This window comes from Bidens hawaiensis, unplaced genomic scaffold (assembly GCF_021521415.1).
Source record: "Bidens hawaiensis isolate Kalapana, Puna unplaced genomic scaffold, B.hawaiensis_p1.1 tig00012097_1, whole genome shotgun sequence".
NCBI lineage: Eukaryota > Viridiplantae > Streptophyta > Magnoliopsida > Asterales > Asteraceae > Bidens > Bidens hawaiensis.
The window spans coordinates 161,491-174,612 of record NW_027491973.1 but is presented as its reverse complement, the minus strand read 5'-3'; the positions used below and the strand labels follow the sequence as shown (position 1 = coordinate 174,612).

General features: G+C 34.0%; 1 pseudogene across 1 annotated transcript; it reads right to left on the bottom strand.

Moving 5' to 3' along the window:
- Nucleotides 1-4,563: 4,563 nt before the first annotated feature.
- Nucleotides 4,564-10,664, bottom strand: LOC143539978 (ABC transporter B family member 1-like; annotated as a pseudogene). The gene is made up of 10 exons (XR_013136522.1): nt 10,266-10,664; nt 10,129-10,183; nt 9,858-10,033; nt 9,572-9,772; nt 8,917-9,176; nt 8,521-8,837; nt 8,209-8,432; nt 7,201-7,574; nt 6,083-6,797; nt 4,564-6,009 (listed from the first exon to the last, which is right to left on the bottom strand). The product of XR_013136522.1 is annotated as an ABC transporter B family member 1-like (transcript).
- Nucleotides 10,665-13,122: the final 2,458 nt, after the last annotated feature.

The window sequence follows — 13,122 nt, the reverse complement described above, 5'->3', positions numbered from 1 at the left end:
TCTTTGCCCGGTCAGTATATTGCGAATCCTACAGTGACGGATAAACATTTGAAGACGACACAAGATGTGGTGTATGATCAACTTGCTATTATTGTTTCCAGTTGTTGTTTGGTACTATATTTATATATCGTTCGACATTTTATGTCAAAAGTACATTCCTAACTTTAACTATAAACATATTCTTTTAGATATTTAATACCAACGCTTTATCACTTCATGCATCTTTTGCTTTTCGGTGTACTTATCAACTGTATAAACAAGAATTAATGCACATTACATACTAGTTTTGAGTTAAAAGTGTGATATAGCATTTGATGTCAAAACTCAAAAGGGACAAGTGGACAACTAATAGTCTAATAGTATTCATATTTTATAAGTATTGTATAATATTTGGGCCTTAAGAGCTTAGGGCCTTAGGCCTCATATTGCTTTCAGAACATGGGCTCCCAAACTTTGATATTCTGAGTTTTGCAATTGGTGAATGACATGAGGATTCTCTCTCTTTTCCTTTTTTTTGAAGAACAATTCATTTTTAATTTTCACCCTTTTTCCCTCTTGTGAAATGAGATGGAGGGTTAAATTAAGTAAATTAATCTTAGTTATTGGATTTAAAAACTCTCTAACTTTTACTTATTGACATGTTACACTTTTAACTAATGAAATTTTTACCATCATCTTCAACTTTTACCTTATTTTTTTCTGCCACCTTAACAATAATAGTTAGTGTCTCGTTAGTTTAAGAATGCCATAAAATATGGTGAAAGTTGAGGTTGATAGTAAACATCTCTTGCCATCTAGTCGGTTGCTATCACCCTTGCTGTTAGCACCACATGATCATGAACAGAAACCCACCTACAGATCTTTTAATAATTATGTTTCCATTACTATTTCTTTGTAAGTGGATATATACATTCATAATTATGTTTACAATCATCTAGAAACAAAAGGTAGTTGATTAAATTTTGAATATGTAATAAGTTAATAATTATACATTTTTTATATATAACACAAATTAAGATTATGCATGTATGGTCACTTGTTTTCATAAATACCGTTTATAATTTCATCTTGGAAGTATTATAAAATTAACACGGGTCTATATATGTCACTCCATTTGTCTATAAATTAATTGTAGAATGAGTTAAATGTCATTTTAGTACATGTGGTTTGTTCAATTACACAACTTTAGTACCGTCTTTGAATTTATTGCAAATGGCCACCTCACTTTTCTAAAATTTGCAATTTTAGTACTTTTTTCTAACCTCGTCTATTTTGTCCGTTAAGTCAGGGACGAATTAGTAATTTCGATTATTTTATTTATTTTCTCATTTCTCTTTTTAGCTAAGTGTCATTTTCAAACCTGTGGTTTGTTCAATTACGCAACTTTAGTACATTTTTTTGAATTTATTGCAACTAGATACTTTGATTAGTTTTGGATAGGCAATTAAACCAAGAGAGGCATTACATATCACAATAAAAATATCATCTCTAACCCTAAATGAACATATCAACCCCCCTCCCCGCGCTCATTGATCCTTCAAACCCTAACCATTGTTCATCTTCAAGTTCAATGAATTACGATATATTGTTTCGTCCATGTGATTCGTCAACCCTCATTCATCTACAAGTTCAAGTTTCAATTGATGTTATACTAAGAGGTGCGAAGTTGTGTGATTGTTATTTGGCTTGATCCTTCGATGTGTTAAAGAGCTACTTTTATCATACCCGAACTTTTGAAAAAAAAAATCAATGCACATAAAGAAAATGCGAGAAAAATAGCTAAGATGAACGCGGATCTTGAGCTACTAGATTTAAATTAACAATCAAGAATAAAATGCTAGAAAATATGTTACACATTTCATGGTTATTTTTCATCTTCTATCATTTATTTAGTTATATTTTAATTGTAATATGTAATATGTAATATCTCTTTTGGTTTATCTATCCATCCAAAACTAATCAAAGTATTAAGTTGCAATACATTAAAAAAAGGTACTAGAGTTGCATAATTGAACAAACTATGGGTATGAAAATGACACTTAGCTCAAAAGAGAAAATAAATGAAATAATCGAAATTACTAATTTACCCTTGGCTTAACGGAAAAATAGACAGGGTTAAAAAAAGTACTAAAACTGCAAGTTTTAGAAAAGTGAGGTGGCCATTTGAAATAAATTCAAAGAGGTACTAAAGTTGCGTAATTGAACAAACCAGATGTACTAAAATGACACTAAACTCTTGTAGAAAAGATATAGAAAATTCGATGTTGACTACGTTATGTGTGCACCGGTGATCCTACTGGTCCACAATTTTGTCATCGTACATTATTATCTTGAGCGTCCTATATATATGTCACCAGCTAGCTCGATATGACTGAAAAGCCCTAAACGACTAAACCACTACTTTCATGGTTGTATATTGACTTTGTCGGTTTCTTAAGCATTCCCGATGGTTTTCCTGCCTCTTTCGATCCTTGTAATTTAATTAAAAATCATCTATAATTCTAAATTTTGTTCATCATTCAAAACACTAGCAATCACTCACACGTATTCTTAAAGATGCATGTAGAGAATAAATAGTAAATCTCTATATTTATAGATTCTGTCTCTAGTTATTTTTCTCTCCATGTTAAAGAATTACATGTAGCAATCATTTAGGTAGTTTTAGTCATTCTCTCTATTTTTTTTAACAAAATTTTAAGGATAGAGTATGGAATAGAGACTTCAATGTGAGCGAGTTGGTACCTCTTTTATCATTACATGTGTCTCAAGTAGGCTATAAAAATACCTAAACATTAATAAATCTGACAAGCCTCTAGCAGGGGCGGATCCAGCATACAAACGGGTGGTTCCCCGGAACCACCCGAGTTTCGAAATAATAGTGTACGGATATATAGAAGACGCGTAGGAACCACCTTATAAATTAAGAGGGAACCACCTAAAAAAAATTCCTGGATCCGCCACTGGCCTCTAGAGGTGTCCGACAGTCGATGCCACGGTGCCTTCCAAGCTTAGGCAGACATGGCTAGGGAGATGTCGTGTTAATGTAAAATTAATTAAACTGTATCTTTTATTTAATGTAAGTAGTATATTTTTTTATAAAATTCTAAATAATCGATAATTCTTAATCAAATTAACATAAATATAATTAGCATTTATTTTTAGTTCATCTAAAGACTCCAGTTAACTTTTAAGCTATTTAACTCACTTTCAAGCTATTTAACTCTTAATTATTTACACAAATATAAAGTCACTGAAAATAAAAGCTATGCTAAAAACAGACATAAGTGTAAATATTATATATGCATAATTTTTAAAGGAAAACGTGCGTATGGCCTTTGGGGCAACTGAATGCAGCAGAAGGCGTGGTAAATTATTTGTAGTAGAAAGTAGTGTGCAGTTTGCACGCTTCTAATAATTGACTTTCTGGGGTCTACTCTCTTTTCTTTACACAATACACTTGCCTTTGTTTTGTCTTCATTTTGTACTCGTCAGGTTTACAGAATATGAATTTAATATTTACTTATGTAAACATGAAGCGGTTACCTTTTACCTTAATTACCTCAATTTTTATTTTAACAGCTAAAGTTTTTTTCCACCAGCTATTTTGCTCATGTCTCAAATAAGACTAGAAATCACAATCATTTGGTTGTAAGCCACACACCTTTGCTACTAGCCGTTAACACTATTATGCGATTTCCCTAAAAAGTAAAGACTATTATGCATGACAAAAATATGTTATATAGTGTATCTAATTATTTTACAAATTGGTAACACAAACTTATTATTGATAAAATAAGATACAAGAGAAATATGATGTGCATACATTGCTTTATGTGAAAGAATAGTAAAAAGAATACTAATCTTTGTGGAAGGGCCGAAATGAAATATATTAAAATTAGTTATAGTTACGTAGTTTTATGATCAAATACATTTTATTCTTAACACGAAAACAGTGAGAACCAATTTGTTGTTATTATTAGGCTTGTTTTTATAATTGTTTGCTGTTATTTTTTTTTCGTATTTGCTGATTCCCGAATATGAGACGTTATAAGTATTTGTTGATTCATATTTTGTGGTTATTATTAGGTTTTTTTTATTCTGTTATAAGTATTTGCTATTATTATTGTGTTGCTAATTATGATTCTTTTGTTGTTATTATTAGGTTTTTTCTTTGTTATTATAAAACATTGCTTATGCAGATTGATATTGTAATTGATATTATTTTCTACGCTCTCGTTTTTGGTAAATTGGTATTGTTTCCTACGTTCTTATGTTAAAATTATTTTGTACATGAACCTTTCCATAGTTATGTAAATAAGGACTTTTAATATGTTTTTATGTAATGTATTTAAATAGCATATAATTTTATAAAAAGTTCTCTCTATTATATTTAACATGTCCCTCTAGTTTTATAGTTATATAAAAAAGTTCTTGGTAAATTATATTAGAAGTAACAAAATTCTGTAAAAATAATAAATAATTCACCTATATAATATTAATATGAAAAGTGAGATTCTGATAAATGTAAATAAATTGTTAAGAGTTTATATTTAAAAACTGGTATACACAACATGACAGTTATAACATATATATGTTTCAACTTTCAAGTTAGCAAAACATCCATCTCATCCTTTTTTAGCCAAACATATACCATGATAAACTTATCAAATAATACACTTAATATCACTATACCAAACCATATAAACCCAAAATCAAGTTTTTGTATGATTAAATGTGACTGACTGACTGACTAACCATGCTTGGAACTAGAGGCTGAAGCCATATTCACAGCCTCCCCATGTGACAATCTTTGCAACTGTATCATTTTCGCGTAACACCCGTCCGGGTAATTCTTCAACAGGTGCGAGTGCGACCCTTGCTCCGCCACCTTCCCGTCATCAATCACTGCAATCACATGAGCGTTTCTTATAGTCGATAACCGATGTGCTACAACAATAGTCGTTTTTCCTGAGCATACGCGTTCTATAGCCTCTTGGATGCATTTCTCTGACTCCGCATCTAGCGCACTTGTAGCCTCGTCTAGCAACATTATTTCAGCTTTTCTTAAAAACGCCCTTGCGATGGCTACTCTTTGTTTTTGACCACCCGAAAGCTGTAACCCTCGTTCCCCGACAAATGTTTTGTAGCCGTCGGGTAATTCGGAGATGAATTTGTGAGCGTTGGCTAAGGTGGCAGCTTCGATGATGTCAGACTCGGTTGCAAACTCGTGTCCATACGCGATGTTGTCGTAGATTGTGGTGGCAAATAGGCACGGTTCTTGAGGGACGGTAGCAATGTGGCGTCTTAACGACTTTAAGTTGTATTTCCTTATATCTTTTCCGTCTATCATCATGCGCCCGGATGACGGTTCGTAGAATCTTTGTATTAACGCCACGACCGAACTCTTCCCACACCCACTCGGGCCCACCAAGGCGAGGGTTTTCCCGGCACAAGCTCGTAGGCAGAGGTCACGGAACACGGGGACATCCGGGCGAGTCGGGTAAGAAAAGTCAACATGTTTGAGTTCGACTTCACCTCGGAGACGGTCCGGGACGGGGATGGAATCTACCTCATCCGGCTCTATCTCGGTTTTCCGGTCAAGAAGGTCGAAAACTGACTTCATGGCTCGACCACCTTTGATAAAGTCAGGAGCAAGGGTTAGTGTCTCGGCTGCACCATTTGCGGAGACCATGAGAACCATGAACACACGTATCGTCTTTGAGAAATCGGAGATCCCGTGCTTAACGAGCCATGACGCATACCAAAGGCCAACAGCATATGAAGCATAAAGCAAAAACTGTGCTACCCCGAACCCACTCCCAGCTATTTGTCCCTTCCAGAAGCATTTACGAAGCGGTTTCTCGAGACTTATTGTAAAAAGATTGACTATTTTATCCTCTGAGTTAAATGCAGCCACGGTTCTCATATTAGCCACCGCTCCCCAGCTAACTGTGTTGCTTTCGCGTGGGCCCCTTCCAAGTCACCCGAAAATCCTTGCATGAACATTTTCTGTCAAAAAGAAAACATATTAAAAATATGGTAAGCGATTAAAACTCATTTTCTGTGAATATAACACACAGACCTGCAAAACAGTGGCTGCAACCACGAGAGGGAAAACTGCAACAAGAACGAGTGCTAGCCGCCACTGAAGAACGAAACCAGCGGTGCATGCGACCAACATGAGGGCGGAGTTCTGCATAATAACTGAAATTCGGTCCCCAATTGCCGACCGAACATTATTAGCATCAAGAGACAACCGAGCAGCGACTCTCGAGCTCTCATTCTCCTCCTGGTCAAACCACGCCATTTCATTCTTCAAAACCGCAGCCAGCATTTTCTCCCGTACCCGTTTGGTCAAGTTTTCACCAACCACATCCCAGAAATAATGCTGCAAAGTGTTGAAAATGAGTGCCGCCGATGACACACCGATTAACAGATAACAGTATTTCCCGATTTCTCTAATCATGTAGGCATCGTCTGGGTTGTAGTATACACTCAGGACGGCACTTAAGACGTAAGCAAAGAACGCGCTAAGGGACCCACAAATTACGGACCCCACTGATCCGATTAAAGCGTAGGTCCATTCAGGTGAGTTCATTTTTGCTAGCCGCCAAAAGGAACTTGCTTGCACCTTAAACGGAAGCTTCTCGTGGCGGTAACTAGGATAGTTACCTTCAACTGATAGGCTAAAGTCGGATGTTGAGAAATCTGATAATCGTCGAGAGTATGGAGATCTACCGTAAGATGAGTTCCGGGTGATTATTGGTGAACTAACTGAGTTCCTTGCACTAGAGGGCCTGAAAGGAAAAAAAAATACCGTAAGTGAGCAAATCTAGATTACAAGTAGTACAGTTTTGACTTTTCGAGTCAAACTTCATGATATTTCTATATTTAAAAAATTCACATCACAATCAAATTAATCTCATTCATTAGCCCTTAAAAGTCAAATTATAAACAAAGCCAAGTTGAAAGAGCTAAAGTTTGACTTTTGAGGTCAAACCAACCAATTTGCAAAGAGATAATAAATTGATAAGAATCTTATCACTAACTTAAGATCTAGTATGTACATTGTATTAATATGAAGTTCAATGTATCATTAAACTTCTTATCGTTTGATATGATCCATAAGAACTAAATTAGTTCTGTTGACTTTAAAAAAGTCAAACTGTAATGAGCAATTCAAATGAGATCAAGAACTACCTTGCACTACTCTTTCTCACATTATTCAAAGCCGTTTCATGTGTGATTTCTTGCATCTTTATAAGCTTAGCATAAACACCGTTTTCACCCTTTGCAAAAAGCTCATCATGAGTTCCCATTTCCAACACACCACCCTGCTGCAAAACCACCACAAGATCCGCCTTCCGGATGGTGGAGAGACGGTGGGCGATCACAAGAGTTGTCCTCCCGATCATGAACCGATCCAACGCCTCTTGAACCAACTTTTCTGATTCAGAATCCAAAGCACTCGTTGCTTCGTCTAAAAGCAAGATTGCTGGATTCTTTAACATTGCCCGCGCTATTGCTATTCTCTGCTTTTGACCACCTGATAGTTGTAACCCCCTCTCCCCAACCTACCAAAAAAATATTATTTTTTCATAAAAATCAAATCTTTAGAATAACTTCAAGAATTAATCAAAAAAACATAAATAAATACTTCTTTTTTATTGTTTATCTAATCTTTAATCTTGCATTATTTTCTTTATATATCCCCTTAAAATGCTCCTGGAGTCCTGGTCAAACTAAACATCTGATTTTGTTCTTAATTATTGTTTACTTAACTTTGTAGTTCATCTTAAAGTTTGACTTTTCGGTCAACCACTCTCATGCTTAGGATTGTGGGTTGGCACATGCACTGTTGACTCAAAGCATGTTGTGTTAATATATCATCTCCATTAATTAATGTGCTTAATTAAAGAAAATTTTGCCTCCCCCACAGTTTGACTTTTTGAACCAAAAGCTAGGTTTTTTGGTTGACCAAATGTCTAATTCACCGAATTAGTACAATGTAATAATGTTGCAACCAAAAAGCAATACACTTTATCATGTTTTTCATCTTTCTAGGCAAAGTGACTATATTTTTACCCCCCAACATACTCCACACAAGTAGGGCTCTCACTTACACCATTACATGAACAAGTAAAGTAGCAAACTAGTGGTCCCGGGATAAAATGACCAAATTACCCTTCGGTTCAAATATGGACTAACCTGAGTATCATAGGCATCGGGCAGTTTAATAATGAACGAATGCGCATTGGAAACACGAGCCGCTTCCTCAATCTCGACCATGGATGCATCGGGTCGACCCAAAAGTATGTTTTCTTGAATGGTTGTTGCAAAAAGTGCTGGCTCTTGGCTAACCAGCCCTATTTGTTGTCTTAACCACTTCAATTTAAGTTCTTTAATGTCATGTCCATCAAGCATTACTTGTCCTGTAAAAGGGTCAAATTTGTACAAAAAATATTAATTTTCTGTACCAAATAAAATTCTATTATTATACTGAAGAGTCATTATCAACACCTGAAGTAGGATCATAAAACCTTTCAATGAGGGAAACCACTGTGCTTTTTCCAGAGCCACTGCTTCCAACCAAAGCAATGGTTTTACCAGCAGGAACACTTAAACTAAAGTTATTTAGAATTTTGACATCTGGTCTTGAAGGGTATGCAAAGTTGACATTTTTGAGTTTCACAAGTCCAGAAACCGAGTCTAACTCGACACCTGATTCCGCGTTTTTGTCAACGCTCGGTTTGTGATCGATCATTTGAAATATTTTTGCTGCAGCCACTCGAGCTTTCGCAAATGCGGACATACTCGGGGCGGATTGGCCAAAAGCGCTGTAGATATATATGATTAAATATAGAAAATATGATTAAAAAGATGCTAGATTTTTAACTGTGAAATTGAAGAACTTACAGTCCACCTATCATGACAGAGAACATGGTGGCGATTGCGAGCCCGCCATTGGTGTGATTGTTTCTAACGAGATAGCCTCCATACCATAAGAGAAGTGCATAGCAACAAAAGACAGTAAAATATGTTGCACCTAATCCAAATCCTTTAGAAAATCCACTTTTGTATCCAAGTTTTTGTGAGATCTTTAATGCAGACGAATAAGCTTGTAATGCTCTTGTTTCGCCAACATATGCCAAAACGGTCCGAATTTGTACAATAGTCTGCAAATTTGGATAAATTAAAAAAAATCCCCAGATGGTAGAACATTATTTTTTTTTTCTTTTATAAACAATAATATCATATTTCTTGATTTAGCTCAAGTTCATCATAACCTATGTAGATAACAGATCAAGATTCAATCTTTTTATTAGGAAACTTGGTTTCTTGATCAGGAAAACTTGCTACTTTCTTGTCATTAAACAAAATAGGAAAGTTATGTCATCTATCCAGATAATGAGAAAGCTAGAAAGGTATGCTTTAATATTAAGCAATATTCATATGATGAACAGTGAAAGTTTTGCTACTTGTTTCAAAAAAAGTGGTTTAAAGAAGGGAAAAAGAATAAATTTTTAGAAAGTAAAAGAATGAAAAACAGAGTAATTTGATGGTGGCTCACCTGCTCAGCAATGTTTCCAGCTTGTGAAAGAGCATCTTGACTCTTAGCAGAGAGTTTAGCTAATGTGGTGGTGTGAATACCCCCTATTACTGCAATAAGAGGCACCACGGCTAGTGTTACCAGTGCCAACTGCCAAACTGCTGTGAATCCCACCACAAATCCAGAAACAAATGTTGCCATGTAATGTATGAAATTTCCCAACTGCCATACAACACACAGTCATATAGTGATCATAAATCCCAAAATAAAAAAACAAAAAATAAAAAGATTTGATTTTTAGTTTTACCTTCTCACTAATGGCATCTTGAACCATAACAGCATCAGTATTGATAGCAAACACAACATCAGAAGTTCTAACTTCAGTGTCAAAGAACTGAATGTCTTGACTGAGTGCAGCTTCTAAATATTTGATCCTCATTTTTGTTGATTGTCTCTCACCTGTATACATCCAACATGATATCTCTGCAAAAATTAAAAAAAAAATATGATTTTCCATCCTTTTCAAGAATCTATTAAGAATAAAACCCTAGATTTATAAGTTATAACAAGATTAAGACCTGCCCATGAAGAAGCCCATATTGCAGCTCCAACCACAAGAAAGTAGAATGCATACTACAAACATAAAAAACCCATCAAGAAAAAACAAACTTGAACAAAAAAACTGAAAATCCAAAAAAAAGAATAAAGTTGTTACCTTTAACACTTCTTGGCTCATTTTATCAATATTATTCGCATTGGACCCAAATGAATTCACAAGATCAGCAAAGAATCTGAGGAAAATAGGCAAAGAACAGCCATGAACAAAAGCACCAAGTGTACCAATTCCCATCAACACATAATCCAATCCATCTGCAAATCTAAACAACTCCCCAAACCCAACTGCTGGTGGTGCAGTCTCCTTCTTCTTATTATCTTTCTCCCCATTTTGCCCCTCACCTTCCATTGCTGGTGTTCTCTGTTGAGGCTCTTCAGAAAGTGTGTCCAAGTTTTGATTTTGATTTGGGGTTTCAGAAACAAGCTCAAGGCCTTGCATTTCAGACCATTTCCAGTGCTCTCTGCCTTTCTTTATTATCTCCTCTTGGGATTCTTGCATATCTTTTCTTTTATTGTACAAATTCTCTCTCTATCTTGTTTGTCCCTTTTACTTCTCTCACACTCTCTGAATAGAGAAGAATAGAATTAAAAGAGTTTGTGGAGAGAGGATTTATTTTGTTTTTGTTTCCTGTTTTAACTTTACCTTTTTTATCACTTTTGACCAAAATTTCACTGTCTAGTCTCGTGTGTCAACAACCGACCGGAAGGAGTGGTTAACGGTAATAACTGTAAGTAATAAGTAATAAGACTTGCTGGTCTAGTCTTTCATTATTACCATGGCGTCGTTTTCTTACTATTCTATCACCAGATCATTGACATGTTACACACTATGAGTAATAACCTATATTATTGTCCTATTGGTTTAAAACTTAAAAAATACGGTGTTCAAAAATAGTATTGTTATTAATTTTTTTAATTTCACAAGATTCAATAGAATATATAAATTTATAAAGGGTAAAAACTTTATATTTTATTGAAATATGCATAACTCGTTTTAAGAAAATTAATTATAAATAATCAAGAAACTTAAAATGACATATATAGAATTTATTATTTATGGTACTTATTTGTATGGTCAAAGTTATTCTATAAAAGAGGGTAAAAATGAGAAAAATGATAAGTGTAGCAAAAAAAACCCATAAAAAAATAAAAAATAATAATAATTAAAAATTCATAACTCACAATTTAATTTAAAAAAAAAGTAAAAACACAAAGATATTTTCACCGTCTTCCTCTTTATAAAAAGCCAAAATAAAAACAATTTGAGGGAAAGGATCGTTGTGTCTTTTTGTTTATCGTTGTGCTTTGTGTTTATTTTTATCATTGATTGTGTCTTTTTTCCTTGACGTTATGTCTTTTTTCTTAATATTGTGTTGTATTACTCAACATTGTGTTATATTTTGTTCGATATTGTGTTATATTTTGCGATACATTGTGTCTTTTTTTAGTTATAATTGTGTCTATTGTTCATTTTCGTCATTGTGCCTTTTCGGGGGTTTTTTTTTAACGGGAATGACGGGGGAAACATTTGAGTTTTTTAAATTTTTTCGTTTTAAATTTATATTTTGAGTTATGATTTTTTATTATTTTTTAGGGGTTTTTTGTATGGTAACAAATCTTTCTTCACACTTCTTATTTTTATATCCTTTTGTATGTTAACTTTTCCCCTTAATTGTATATATCTATATTAAAAAAATTAACTTTTTAAAGAATTATTAGTATTACACAATGTGACATTCGTCAATTTCGGGTCTTGTTTGTATTTGTTATTATGTAAACTGACCCGATTTGTAAACCGAAGCTTATGTTATAATCAAAATGATGGATTTATGTTACAATATTGTTTCACACTTGTTGGGTCCTGAAAACATCCTATTTTTATTTGTATTTTTATTTATTTATTTATTATTTATTTATTTTTTTGTTATTTTGTGTTTTTGTCTTGATCCATTTTGCATGAAAACTCTTGTGTCTCACACCCATATTTGACCACCAACATTATCCTATATATACACCACATTTCCTCTTCATTTTCCTTTGCTACAACTCCAAAAAAAAAAAACTCTCTCAAACATCAAAGATTCAAGGTTATCTTCTTAAGTGTTCTTGAAGGATTTTGGTCTTTCATCTTAATTAGTTTATGTAGCCTTATTAATACTTGTTTATGGTTGTGCAACATATATATAATATACACCCCTTGTTTACCTTTGGTAGTTACTTCTCCGATTCCGGTCGGTGAGGTTTTGGACCCCATAAGGCAAGGCTTCATGGAGGACTTCGTGTCCTTGATATATATACATCTATATAACTTGTTCATACATATTAATCTTGCTTATTTTAGTTTGTTGGTCATGTTTACAAGTTCCATGGTTATGGGTTTTTAAAAGTCTATGCTTCGGTTTAACCGTAAATAGCTCTAAACCGTAAACCAAACTTTGTTACTAGTTTTGTTTGTTTAAACATACTTAGTGTTAGATCTAAGTTTCTAAAATCATTTTTACAAATTCTATGGTTATGGGTTTGTAGAATCTTACATCGGTCTTAACCCGAAACACGATCCGAATCGAAAACCGAACTTTTGTTTAAAGACTTTATTGTTAACTTTTGGTATTTTTTTATTTTGTACATTATTATACAAGTTCTTTAGTGCTTGGACATGTGGAAACCATTTATGAACTTGTTGTGAGATGGAAACCGAACCAAACCGATTCTTGCTCGCTTAAGACACACAAGTGTGTTTTTTTTAGCCATCAAGACTTGTATATTTCTTTAAAAATAGTTACAAATTGATTTTTAAATATTTTCTTAAGTACTTGGAATTATGAGATCCAACTTGATCTCATAACAAAGTTTGGATCGACAAAACCGAACACTCGCTTAACGTGCGTTGTTAGTTCTAAAACAATGGAACTACATGCTTGGTTAAGTCTTATTAAATTTTATTGAGTTATCTCATA